Genomic DNA, 13,549 nt, shown 5'->3' on the forward strand with positions numbered 1-13,549 from the left:
TGACATGAACCAGTGGCCTCTCTGTGGGCAGTGACATGGGGCAGTGACCCCTCTAATGGGGGGTGACATGAACCAGTGGCCCCTCTGTAGGCAGTGACATGAACCAGTGGCCTCTCTGTGGGCAGTGACATGAACCAGCGGCCCCTCTGTGGGCAGTGACATGAACCAGTGGCCTCTCTGTGGGCAGTGACATGGGGCAGTGACCCCTCTAATGGGGGGTGACATGAACCAGTGGCCCCTCTGTAGGCAGTGACATGAACCAGTGGCCTCTCTGTGGGCAGTGACATGAACCAGCGGCCCCTCTGTGGGCAGTGACATGAACCAGTGACCCCTCTGTGGGCAGTGACATGAACCAGTGGCCCCTCTGTGGGCAGTGACATGAACCAGTGGCCTCTCTGTGGGCAGTGACATGAACCAGTGGCCTCTCTGTGGGCAGTGACATGGGGCAGTGACCCCTCTGTGGGCAGTGACATGAACCAGTGGCCTCTCTGTGGGCAGTGACATGAACCAGTGGCCCCTCTGTGGGCAGTGACATGAACCAGTGGCCCCTCTAAGGGCAGTGGCATGAACCAGCGGCCCCTCTGTGGGCAGTGACATGAACCAGTGACCCCTCTGTGGGCAGTGACATGAACCAGTGACCCCTCTGTGGGCAGTGACATGGGGCAGTGACCCCTCTGTGGGCAGTGACATGAACCAGCGGCCCCTCTGTGGGCAGTGACATGAACCAGTGACCCCTCTGTGGGCAGTGACATGAACCAGTGACCCCTCTGTGGGCAGTGACATGGGGCAGTGACCCCTCTGTGGGCAGTGACATGAACCAGTGGCCCCTCTGTGGGCAGTGACATGAACCAGTGACCTCTCTGTGGGCAGTGACATGGGGCAGTGACCCCTCTGTGGGCGGTGACATGAACCAGTAACCCCTCTGTGGGCAGTGACATGAACCAGTGGCCCCTCTGTGGGCAGTGACATGAACCAGTGGCCCCTCTGTGGGCAGTGACATGTACCAGTGACCCCTCTGTGGGCAGTGACATGGGGCAGTGACCCCTCTGTGGGCAGTGACATGAACCAGCGGCCCCTCTGTGGGCAGTGACATGGGGCAGTGACCCCTCTGTGGGCAGTGACATGAACCAGTGACCCCTCTGTGGGCAGTGACATGGGGCAGTGACCCCTCTGTGGGCAGTGACATGAACCAGTGGCCCCTCTGTGGGCAGTGACATGAACCAGTGACCTCTCTGTGGGCAGTGACATGGGGCAGTGACCCCTCTGTGGGCGGTGACATGAACCAGTAACCCCTCTGTGGGCAGTGACATGAACCAGTGGCCCCTCTGTGGGCAGTGACATGAACCAGTGGCCTCTCTGTGGGCAGTGACATGGGGCAGTGACCCCTCTGTGGGCGGTGACATGAACCAGCGGCCCCTCTGTGGGCAGTGACATGGGGCAGTGACCCCTCTGTGGGCGGTGACATGAACCAGTGGCCCCTCTGTGGGCAGTGACATGAACCAGTGGCCTCTCTGTGGGCAGTGACATGGGGCAGTGACCCCTCTGTGGGCGGTGACATGAACCAGTGACCCCTCCAAGAACTACTCACACTCTTCTCTGCATTTGCCTCGATGGTTCAATCCTCCTCAGGACTTTAATTGGTGAGAAATGTAGTCAATCCTGGCCCCTCATCTCATCTCTGAGCTTCTCCTCCTGGTAGCCTGTGCTCGCATTCTCTCCTGGAGTTTTTTCGGGGCAGCAGAGTGCTACTTCACTCAATCGAACTACAGACTGTAAGCCCAAGGATCCAACAGTTTAAAAAGCAGAATTAAGATAAAGTAGAATACATAGAAACACTAAAATGATTGGTTACCTGGAAGTTGTTGCCCAAGGAATCATTGTTTGCTGCCATGATTTGACAAGTAGGCCAAGACATTCCTCCATTCGCAAACCACCCAACAACTACTCAATCTTTCATCCACTTGGTGATGTTATCTTATTCATATGTGCTTTCCTAAAAGCTCCCTACTTTTCTTCCCTCCTTTCTTAATTAATTTTAATGTGCTCTCCTTTGGATTGGCACAATTTTTGTCTCTATCTGACATAGATACACAACTGGTATCTTTGTCGCAGGGTTGACATGTCTGATACCAGAGGGCATGTATTTAAGGTCCATCAGCTCTGTTGTGGGCACTGGCCTCCATAGTATCCAGGACATCTTCAAGGAACATTGCCTCAAAAATCCATTATTAAGGAGGCCCACCACCCTTGTTCTCATTGCTAGCATCAGGAAGGAGGTACAGGAGCCTAAAGGCACACACTCAATGATTTAGAAACAGCTTCTTCCTCTCTGCCAAATGTTTTCTGAATGGACATTGAACCCATGAACAATATCTCACTCCTTTTTTATTTCTATTCTTGCATTAATATTTAATTTAAATATTATAGATATATATATATATACACTTACTGTAATTCAGTTCCCCCCCCCCCCCATCATTATGTATTGCATTGTAATGCTGCTGCAAAGGTAACAAATTTCACGGCATTTCGATGAACCTGATCCTGATTGTTTGGCACAAACAGTTGCAAGAGAACATTAAATCTCCAACTGAAGTTGTAGTGAACGTACAACAAGGGACCAAGGCATCGAAATTAATTTTGGATCAATTCAAAAAGAGATGACAGAAGATATTTAGGGCAAATGGTCTGTGTGTCATACAATGACTTATGAAATAACTACTATTTAGTGCAGCTTCCATGGCCTTCTCCGAACTTGTGAAGATGTAACAGCTGTAACAAATTAAGAACAAGGAATTTCCAGTTGCTTTTATTGGAGATTCACATGTGATTCCAATTAATTCCATAGCATTGCACTGAACTGTGTCTCATTGAAACATTGACAGAAAAGCAATTGAGCTGGCAGTGAAAAAACTCTGCCTCAGAAGGGAGACTTTGAGATGAAATGATGACTGTGTAAGGGGTATTTGTCTGCTTTAACTATATGCCCCTGGCATGTCAAAAAAATAGCCCAAAGTTCAATGGTGCCTAAGTATCTAGCCATCTCCAGTATAAAGTGATCTCTGCATTTGTACTGGCTCTTGTTTAGAAGCCAAGCCTCAAACTGGAATAACCCTCCTGCATTGTCTTGGTTTAAACTTTTGAATGTACCTCAGAGAAAAATCAAATGTTTTTTTGTTATACTCTGACATAACAAAGGAAAAGAATGGATGTCAGATGCCCACGTTGTACTTTTACTAATGGTTGAAGCTCGTTCTGGTAGAACCTTAGTTCACTGTGCTTGAATTAGCAGGAGATCATCTAAGCTCATACATTTTTGGGTGGCTGGTAGGATTTAGTTCCGTCGTTCAAGGGATAATAGCACAGTGCGTTCCATTATTTTCCCTTTTGAAATTTCCACCAACAAACTAACTGATTGTTCTCCCTTCTCCACGTGTAAAATTGTCCTTAACCACCTCATTTTGTTTTGGGACGTTCCACATACTTCCTGAATTATTCTTTTAATTGAAAATCCATCTGCATAGTCAGAAAGACCCAATGGTGTGGTCGAAGTTGTGCAAGAGTTTTCCCGGGTACCCTGCCAATACTCGTCTTTCATTTAGTCATTAAAGTGATTACTTGGACATTTGCTGTTTGTGACATCCTTATGCACGCAGGCTGCTACTGTTCTTCCATTACCACGGTGATTAATTCAATGTATTTATTTGTTGAGGCACAGCGCAGAACAGGCCCTTCCAGCCCCTCAAAGCACTTTGTCCGAGCAACCCCCCCACCCCTGTTTTTATCCCAGCCTAATCACAGGGAAATTTACAATGACCAATTAACCTAACAACCGGAATCCCTTTGGACTGTGGGAGGAAACCCACACGATCATAGGGAGAACATACAAACCCCTTAGAGACAGTGGCGGGGATTGAACACAGGTCACTGCTACTGTAAAACATTGTGCTAACCACTATGCTGCTGTGCCACACCTGAGAGAGTTTCTGTAATGGTCAATAAAACAATTGTTTGAAATCAAATGACCTTGCCTGGTCTCTCAGGGCTGGGTGTGTCTGCACCTGCACCAACCCCTGACCCTGGCACTCCTCCTCTGCCCCCTGTCCCACACCTCTAAACTGCTTTATTGTTGTTGACACTCTTGGAATGTAAGATATAGAGCAAGAAAAAGCCATAAATCCCAGTGAGACCATTCCACTTTTCAATATCCTACCTTGGCTGATCTACCCATCCCACCACCCTGCAGCAGGACGACATACACATCACCTCACATCACTTTCTATACATGAGCCGATTCTACTCAAACTCTCCTTATGGGACAATCAGTCCATGTATATAACAGTTGCTTGTACATCGAGTTTTATATGATTGCTTTCACATTTGTATTTATTGTAGGCTCTTGTTTATTTTAGATTATGTTCTTTATGCTTATCTTTATTTTAAATGTTGCCACAAATCCTGGGTAACAATCATTTCACTCAGGTTCTGAAAAATGACAATAAGTAATCTTGAATCTTGAATCTTGATTTCCCAGAGTCTCAAAATCTATCAATCTCAAACTTGTCTCTGTATCCATGACCCTCTGAATTCCAATGATGCATAGGCTTCTGAGAGAAGAGATATCATGTCATCTCTGTTTTAAATACCAATTCCCTTATTCTGAGCTTATGGCCCTTCTCCATAACTCTCCATCTTTATAATTTGCTTCCCTTTTTAATCCCCTATTTTCGTCATTATGTGCCATGTTGCATGATGTGGGCGATCGTGGTCTTTAATCTGACACGCTGTTCTTCTACTTTTCTCTATCCATGACCATGATTGTTCTTGACAAAGTTTTCTGCAAAAGTGATTTGCCATTGCCTTCCACCAAGCAGTGTCTCATGTAGTGAAATATGCTGAATTTACTGCAAAACTACAATGTTTCCTATAATGGGAGGAGTCTAGGGCCAGAGGGCACAGCCCTAAAATAGAGAGACGTCCATTTAGAACAGAGACGAGGAGGGACTTCTTTAGTCAGAGGGTAGTGGAATTCTTTGCCATAAGTAGCTCTGGAGGTCAAGTCATTGGGTATATTTAAAGCAGAGGTTGATAGATTTTTGTTAAGTCAAGGTGTGAAAGATTACAGGGAGATGGCAGGAGAATGGGGTTGAGGGGGAAATGGATCAGCCATGATGAAATGGTGAAGAGGACTTGAGGGGCCAAACGGCCTAAATCTGCTTCTATGTCATATGGTCTTATGGTTTCAATTTCCATTCTGGATGAAGGGTCTCAGCATGAAACACTGACTATTTATTCCCCTCGCTAGATGCTGCCTGGTTGTGTTTTTCCAGCATTTAGTATGTGTTGCTCCAGATTTCCAGCATCTGCAGAATCTCTTGTATTTAGAGCCTGTATAATGAGTGGTTAACGTTGGGACTTTCTCAAGCAGGCTAGACTTACACAATTGTTTTTAATTGCCTGTTATGCCATGGTGTCCAGGACAGCTTTGAAGGTTCTCCATCTCTTGTGGTGTTCAGGGCTTCCTTCATCATGTCAGTAACTTCCTCTCCATTTTCACTACTTTCAGTCATGCAAGCTCTGGGTGGAGATTCAAGAATATCAATGCATTCAGATGTAAAAGGATTCTTTATTGCCTTTCCTGAAACAGTTTTGTTTTATCAGTCAGGGTTGTTAGCCCTGAGCTGATCACCTGAACCTGGAGGACCAGTGGACCACTCTTTTTCTGGCCTCTGCCCTTTGACCTGTTTGGCATGGCTGACCCTACTAAGAGCCAAAGCAGAAATCCCTGACTCCAGCCATCATAGCTCTCTTGGTGATCGAGGCACACAAGCCTCCAAACCACAGCAAGGTTGTGGTCCTCTTGGAGGGGACTTTCCCAAGCTGGATAAGAAAAGTTTGCTGGAAAAATAAGCAGGTTGGATGGGACCCGTGGAAAGATGAGGGAATATACATCAAACTGAGAAAGACAGAAATAGACGAGTTTGTGTGGCAGTGAAGGGTGGATGTAATCAAGGGACTTTCCCTGTTAGAGAGAGCACATGCCAAGGACATAGGAGATTGAGGAGTGACCTGATAAAGGTTTATATGATCATAAGCAGCATAAAAGAACACAGACTTTATCCCAAGAGGTTTAAGATTAGAGGCAAGAGATTTAAAAGGGACCTCAGTGATATGTTATTCACACAAAGAATGGTGTATATTTGGAAAGACTTGTCAGAAATTTTAATGAATTATTTTCCGAAGGATATGACCAGGTGCCAAGCCTACGGTAATGCAGTATGGGCTGAAGATTGGCTGACTGGCAGAAGACAAAGAGTGGGAATGAAAGGGACCTCTTCTGGTTGGCCTCTGGTGGCCAGTGTGGTGTTCCATAAGGGTCTGCTACTTTTCACATTATATGTTAATGACCTGGATGACAGAGTTGATGGTTTTATGTCTAAGTTTGTGGATGATACAAAGATAGGTAAGTTGGTTAAGCAGGGAGTGAGAATAAGGACTTGGACTGATTTGGAGAATTGGCAAGGAAGTGGCAGTTAGGATAGAGTGTAGGGAAGTGTATGGTCATGCACTTTGGTAGAAGGAATAAAGGCACAGGACTATTTTCTAAATGAGAAGCAAATTCAGAAACTGGAGGTGCAAAGGACTTGGGAGTCCTTGAGCAGGAGTCAGTGGTGAGGAAGGCAAATGAAAGGTTAGCAATCATTTTGAGAAGAATAGAATGTTAAAGCAGGGGTGCAATGCTGAGTCTTTATAAGGCATTTGTGAGACAGCACTTGGAATATTGTGAGTAGTTATGGGCCCCTTACCTAAGAAACGACATGCTGACATTGGAGAGGGTCCAGAGCAGGTTCACAACAACTATCCCAGGAATTAACAGACCCAATGAAGGGTCTCAGCTGGAATCTTCAACTGTTAACTCCCCTCCATAGATGCTGCCTGACTTGCTGAGTTCCTCCAGCATTTTGTGTGTTGTTTAACAGTGCCACTGTTAGGCACCGAAAGGCTTTAAACTGTTGTTTAGCATTCCTCCAAAACCATTTCCTGTGATCTGAGTGCGTTGGTCTTTCTCACCAATAGGTTCACATTGCAGGAGATAGTTTCAGAACGGGATATGGTTGATCCTGGCATGATGACATGCAGCCGGTGAACTACAGCCCTGCCCGAATGCAGCTGATGTGTCACTGAGAGGAATCGACTTCGGAATCTCCCAATCCCTGTGGCATTCTATCATGGGGGTTGAGGGGTTGAGCCATTATTGAATGGTGGAGCAGTCTATGTAGGTCAAGTGGTCGAACTGCGCTCCTACATATGTGTTATGGTCAGAGGAGCAGAATTGAACCATTCAACCTCCACCAGCCAGGACATGTCCCCTTTTCATTGCTACCATCAGGAAAGACTGGAGCCTGAATGGACGCACTCAGTGATCCAGGAACAGCTTCTTCCCCTCAGTCATCTGATGTCTGCATGGACATTGAACCCATGAACACTACATCCCTACTTTATTATTTCTGTTTTTTGCTCTACTTATTTAACTATTTAATATATACATTCTTACTGAAAATAACACAGTTTTTTCCCTGTTAGTATGTATTTCATTGTACTGCTGCTGTCACAACATATGCCAGTGATTCTGGTCTTCTATCACTGAGTCAGGAGAACCAGTTCTATCTATCTTGTCCATAGCTGCAATCAGCATATGGAAAGAATTTGCATTTTTATGCATTCAGATGTCCCAAAGCACATTACAGCTAAGCATTTCTGGTATTTATTTGTTTGCTTATTTAGTGAAGCAGCACCAAGTGGGCCCTTCCGACCCTTCAGCCACTCTGCCCAGCAACCGCCGACTAACCCGATTAACCAAAACCTAGTCACGGAACAACTTAACCTTCCCTGAAGGAGGAAACCAGAGGACCTGGAGAAAACCAAGATATTCCACAGGGACACACAGTGACTGCATACAGGGCAGTGCCGGAATTGAACCCTGAACTACTGTATTAGCATCACGCTACTGTATCGCCACGACTGCAGTGGGAGGGAACCCAAGAACCGATCGATCTTCAGAAAGCACAAACATCTATATGAGAATGACTACTGATCTATTTCAGTGATTGAAGGATAAATATCGCACCTGGTTACCACGGGAAATTTCTTTGACTCCTTCTAAACAATGCAGCAGGATTCTTCTTAGATGGGAGATGAGAGATGGCACCTCCGTTCGTTTGAAAGACAGCCCCCCTGAAAGGATGATTATCTTCTCACAAAATATGGGACAATCTGCAGATGCTGGAAATCCAAAGCAACACGCACTAAATGCTGGAGGAACTCAGCAGGCCAGGCAGCATCTATGGAAAAGAGTAAACAGTCAACGTTTCAGGCTGAGACCCTTCATCAGGACTGGAAAGGCAGGGGAGAAGTGGGTGGGGGGAGAGGAAGGAGAAGTACAAATTGCAGGTGATAGATGAAAGTGGGAGAAGCAGAGGGGTTTAAGAGCTGGGAAGTTGATTGGTGAAAGAGGTAAAGGGCTGGAGAAGGGGGTATCTGACAGGAGAGGACAGTAGACCATGGATGAAAGGGAAGGGGAGGAGCACCAGAGGGAGGTGATGGGCAAGTGAGGAGATAAGGTGAGAGGGGGAAACATGAATGGAGAATGGCGAAAGAGGGGAGTTTGGAGGGGGAGTGGAATTATCAGAAATTTAAGAAATCGATGGTCATGCCATCAGGCTGGAGGCTACCCAGATGGAATATATGATGTTGCTCCTCCAACCTGAGTGTGGCCTCATCTTGGCCACTGAGAGATCCTTCTTTTTGTGGTGGACGGAACAAAGGTGCTCAATGACGTGGTCTCCCAGTCTCTGTCGGGTCTTTGAGTGGAAGCTGTGACTGTGTGACCCTCTAACTGAGGGCATGAGAGCGCTCCTCGCCGATCATCTGCTATTGGCCGGTTACAAGCAGAGGAACATCAGGCTGGTTGAGCAAGAGTTAATCGTGTACTTTGGCACCTTTCCTTCGCCCAGTTAACTTGGTCAGACTCATTATTCAACAATTTACTTTAAAACAGCTACTTCCCATTACTTCCTTTAGAAAAGTCAACAAAATTGTAACAGATTCCATGACCCCCTTCTCAGAGGCATTTTGAGTGCAGCCAATGGTTTAGTTTTCGGGCTATTCCCCGGTGACAAGTGGCGCCTCATTAAATGCACAAAATCTGTGTAAAGTCTAGAGGGAAGTGCAAGCAAACCCTCTGTTTGTTTGGTGGGGGTGGGGGTGGTGGGAGGTGAGGAACTGGGGCTCCTTCCAAATGGATCCCATATGAAGGGATGAAGCTTGTTGGGCTACATCAAATCTTTGGCACCAAGTCAACCAGGCATGCCTGGGTTCTAACTGTGGTTCTGGCTATGGGACATGGCATGAACCCAGATTGTGTCTTTAGCTTTGACCTATTGTCAGTTTCAGAGCAGCCTGGATTACACTGGCTTTGTGTGTGTCTGTGATGAATTAAGTCAAACACAAGGCTGAAGTGAAAAGGCTGCCTGAGGAAGCCAGTAGTACATATCACTGAAGACTGTTTTAATTTTACTACAAGGCTCGCAGACATAATTAAACCAGCTCACTGCTTGTTCCTCGGCTATAACTATGAAGTCAGAAGGAAATATAAAACTCTCACTGCTGGGTTTCATCATTAGCAAGAAACAGAAATAAGCCTGCCTGTTTTAGATTCCAGATATGTGCCCTGTAATTTCACCAGTGTGATCTTTATCTGAAGCAACTGAGAGGAACAGGGGATGATTGGAAACGATTCTTTAACATTGCTGAATGCCCGCTTTGAAGTATTGCAAGACTTAAGAATGCCAATGTCTCCTTCCTGGTAATTTTTCCCCTCTCCCTCCCCTCTTCTGTTACCCACTCTGGTCTTTTACCTCTTCTCACCTGTCTATCACCTCCCTCAGGTCCCCTCCTCCTTCCCTTTCTCATATGGCCCACTCCCCTCACCTATCAGATTCCTTCCTCTACAGTCTTTGACTTTTCTCACCTATCACCTTCTAGTTTGTCCTTCTTCCTCTCCTGCCACCTTTTTATTCCAACTGCTTCCTCATTCCTTTCCAGTCCTGAAGAAGGGTCCGACCAGAAATCATTTCTGCAGATGCTGCCCGACCTGCTGAGTTCATCCAGCATTTTGTGTGCTGCTCTGGATTTCCAGCGTCAGCAGTATTCCTAGTGTTTATGAAGCTGAGTAGAGTGGGGTCATGGAGTCAGCCCGTCCCAACCAAGTTGTCCCTTTCTTTCTTTCTTTTGCAATCTTTTTATTGATTTTTTAAAATAAGTGTGTATGCAAACAGGGGGAGAATATCTCTGGTATATATGTCAATAGCAGTACATACAGAAGGTGAAATAAACAATATCAGAATCATACATAGTGTTGATCTACAAAGTATAAATGTGATATAGAATGTATAATTCTCCTCTAATCAATTTATGAAGAAAGGAAGGACTATAAGAAATTTTTATATAAAAGAAAAGAGGAAAGAACACTATTCTAAACAGAGAAAAAAGGACTGGGCAGCCCATCCTGAGAGGAAAACCAAGGGAAGAGAGACTCTCTGATCAAATCCAAGGTTCTGAAAAAATAGCTGGAAGAGAATCAGTACAAAAATCAGATCATATGAAATAAGTTGTCTACTTGAACTAGTCCTTTTGTGCCTGTTTGACCCGTACCCCTCTGTACCTCTCCTGTCTGTGTATCTGTCTAAGTGTCTTCTAAATGGTGTCCCTCTATTTTGCACCCAGCCTTTCACAACGACAGAGACAAAATTCCAAAATGCCAAATCTAACAGTGCCTAACATCACGGGCCAACACATTTTAACTTCAGCCAGAGAAGAGCAATAAGTTCCATCCCTTTAAAATCAAATTGACATCTCTTTGAACAGCTTTTTTTAAAAAATCATTGCAATAATTTTAATTCGGCACTGCAATCTGGAATATGCGACTGAAAGGATTTTGAAAGCAAAAAGGAATTAAATATTTGAAATTAAGAAATCTGTGGGATTATGGGTGGAAATGGAAACGAGTGAATTGGATAGCTTTTACAAAGAGCTACATTGGCATGAAGATTCCATGGCTTCATTTTGTGTGACATTTGATTCTGGGTTTTTAACTCTGTTCTGACTTCATTCAAGATTTAAACTCAGTGTGTCACGTTGTGTTTGTTATTATATGTATAGTGAGGTGCGGTACAATGAACAATTTGCTTGCTGCAGTGTCACTGACACATAGATTCAGACAAGAACACATAGAACATTGTTGTAACGTGAACAAACTCACTGGACAGACACTAAAACTAATGGATACAGAAGTTTTCTCTTCAACAAAATGAGACTTTCCCCGAAGAAGAGTCCTGCCTGACCCAGTACTACATGACATTTTATCTGCTAAAGATCAAAGGTAACAGCAGGACAGTGATTTTTGGGTTTAAGACATATGCATTCAGCAATTGACTTTGGCTACAAGTCTTCACATCTGAAAACGTATTGTGGATCTAATTTGGAGTACAGCTCTGAATAATGGGTTCCTAAAGGCTGTGAATCCCATACCAGACAATGCCAATTAAAATTCATTTGGATGTCTGTGGTGTGAGTGTGAATCAGGAGGTGTGAAGGTTGAATGTAGTTTCAAAGAAAGCATTGTCCATACATTGTAAATATGGAATTGTGCTTTGATGTTTAGCACATAAAATATCGAGCCCCATGTTGGGCCAGCCAGACATTTCAACAGAAAGTGTCTCCGTATGATGCCTGCTGTACCTTGTTTTGTCGAATAAAGGTGCTGCTTTGTATCTAGCTTTGTATCTAACTTTGTATCTTTTCTCCATCTCTACAATGCCTCCTTTGAATTACATATAATTTTCACACCTCCTTCGCATCCACACTCCGGGCGTCAAAAGTGAATGTTGATCAGTATTGTCTGGCTTTCAACACCAGTCCACAGCTCCAGGAAATGGCTGTTCAGAGCTGCATTTTAAACTTAATCTACAATCCATGTTCAGGTCTGAAGATTGGTTGCTGAAGTTAATTCTTGCTCTATACCCTAACTCCAGAATGCGCCCTAGAAAACAAATGCAAATTATGAACACAAGAAATTCTGCTGATGCTGGGAAACCCAAGCAACACACACAAAACTCAGCAGGTCAGGCAGCATCTATGAAGAGGAACAGTCGAAGTTTTGGGCTGAAACTCTTCATCAGGGCTCCTCACCAGTCTGTATGAAGGGTCTCAGCCTGAAATGGTGACTGTTTATTCCTCTTAATAGATACTCCCTGACCTGCTGAGTTCCTCCAGCACGCTTTGGGTGTTGCATATCTTTTATGAGGACTATGAAGACAGTGAAGAAAAATAAAGGCAATATCCTGGAAACGAAATCCTTCCTGTCTGTGCCGTACGACACAGCTCATTATGATGTTGATGTTGATGTGTATGTTGGAAATATGTATGAATACATTTGCATTACATTAACATATTATTTACAATTTAAACTACCCCCCAGCCCCCTCACCTACCTCACCTGCATTGTACCACTACCTACATGCCGATTAACCTACCAGCCTGGAAGACTTTAGGATGTGGGAGGATGCAAGAAGACCAAGAGGAAGTCCATTTGGTCACAGGGGGACATCCAAACTCTGTGCAGCCAGGATTTTAACAAACTTTGACAGGTGCACTTTTGAACGTATTGTAGTACTCCAGAGGTGCGGGGGAATGTGGTTGACAGTGTTCCTAGTACCCACCGCTATTTATTGTTCTTGTTTTAAATTGCTTCATGGGATTGTAGTGGGATATTCAGGATTATTTATTGTTATATTTTAGTTTGGGTTATACAGTTATTCACATGTGTGTTTGTGGGTTGCCCTGACTGCAACAGGAAACAAGAGAAAATATGCAGACACTGGAAATCCGAACAACTCACGCAAAATGCTGGAGGAACTCAGCACGTCAGGCAGCATCTATGGAAAAAAGTACAGTCGCATTTTGGGCCGAAGTGTCAACTGTATTTTTTTCCATAGATGCTGCCTTGCCTGCTGAGTTCATCCAGCATTTTGTGGGTGTTGCTCTGACTGTAACTGGGGTGTATAATAATCACCTCCCCTGTCTGTATGCGACTGGTTGTGTTCTCTCCCTGGGTCATAGCGCCCGGTCAGTGTTTGTGCTTGTCGCAGTAAAACCGGCTGTCGAGTTAAACAGACTTCTCTCATCTGTCATCACGAAACGAAGTCTCGCCACATTGGTGTCAGGAGTGGGATTAGAAATTGACAGCCAGATTGAAGAGCCACAACGTCAGATGGTGCACCTTAAAACCCGGAGAGTAGGTGGAGGGACTGGACAGTATTCCTCCTCCGCACCCTCGGTCCAGGACCCTGACGACAGGACGCTAACATTCAAGATTCAAGATTGCTTTTTGTCATTCCAAAGTACACAAGGGTTAAGGAGAATGAAATGATTGTTATTCCAGATCTGATGCAGCACAAAAAGAACACAACAAAAAAAACAAAAATAAACA

At 44.8% G+C, this 13,549-nt stretch overlaps 1 long non-coding RNA gene across 1 annotated transcript in view; it reads left to right on the forward strand.

Moving 5' to 3' along the window:
- LOC132383571 (uncharacterized) overlaps window positions 1-8,342 on the forward strand; it is a 175,690-nt gene extending 167,348 nt beyond the window's left edge. Inside the window, exon 6 of the long non-coding RNA XR_009508726.1 lies at window positions 7,786-8,342. This is a non-coding gene — a long non-coding RNA (uncharacterized LOC132383571). The remainder of the gene's footprint in view (window positions 1-7,785) is intronic.
- The last annotated feature ends 5,207 nt before the right edge of the window (window positions 8,343-13,549 follow it).

The sequence above is a fragment of the Hypanus sabinus genome, chromosome 30 (genome assembly GCF_030144855.1).
Source record: "Hypanus sabinus isolate sHypSab1 chromosome 30, sHypSab1.hap1, whole genome shotgun sequence".
Lineage (NCBI taxonomy): Eukaryota > Metazoa > Chordata > Chondrichthyes > Myliobatiformes > Dasyatidae > Hypanus > Hypanus sabinus.